A 519-nucleotide genomic window follows, 5' to 3' on the forward strand; every position below is an offset into this window, starting at 1 on the left:
CAAAGAAGTGCCGAGCCATGCAAATTCAAAGAGAGAACAAATCATCGGCTGATTACACCGGGTCCAATTTTTTCTCCCTTCTTGCACCACCACCCACCACAGACACACACACGCTTCTTTTTTTTTTCAGAGCAAATGATGCTATTTGATGGAGGGGTGGGAAGAGAGAGGGGAAAACCCTGCTCTGCCGTAGAAAAGAAATTCGAAGAATTAAAATTGGGAGGAGAGAAACTGGGACTTTTCTTTCCCTCCCCCCCCCCCTCCTTCTTTGAAGCTGAGAGAAGGGCGACTGCCCCGGGACACTGCAGGAGTAAAAAAAAAAAAAAAAAAACCAAGGTCTGAGAAAGATCAAAAACCGGCTCCGCAAGTCCCAGGGGCGACCTCTCCCCCCGACACATTCCCCAAAGTGCGCGGAGAGGAGCCGGGCAGAGGGAGAAGGGGAGGGGGACTCGTGTCACCCCTGCTGCCCGTGCCCCGTCCTGCTCCGGCAGGATCCAGGCAGGTCCCAGCTCCCGTCCC

This window comes from Erithacus rubecula, assembly GCF_903797595.1.
Source record: "Erithacus rubecula genome assembly, chromosome: 4".
In the NCBI taxonomy this organism is placed as follows: domain Eukaryota; kingdom Metazoa; phylum Chordata; class Aves; order Passeriformes; family Muscicapidae; genus Erithacus; species Erithacus rubecula.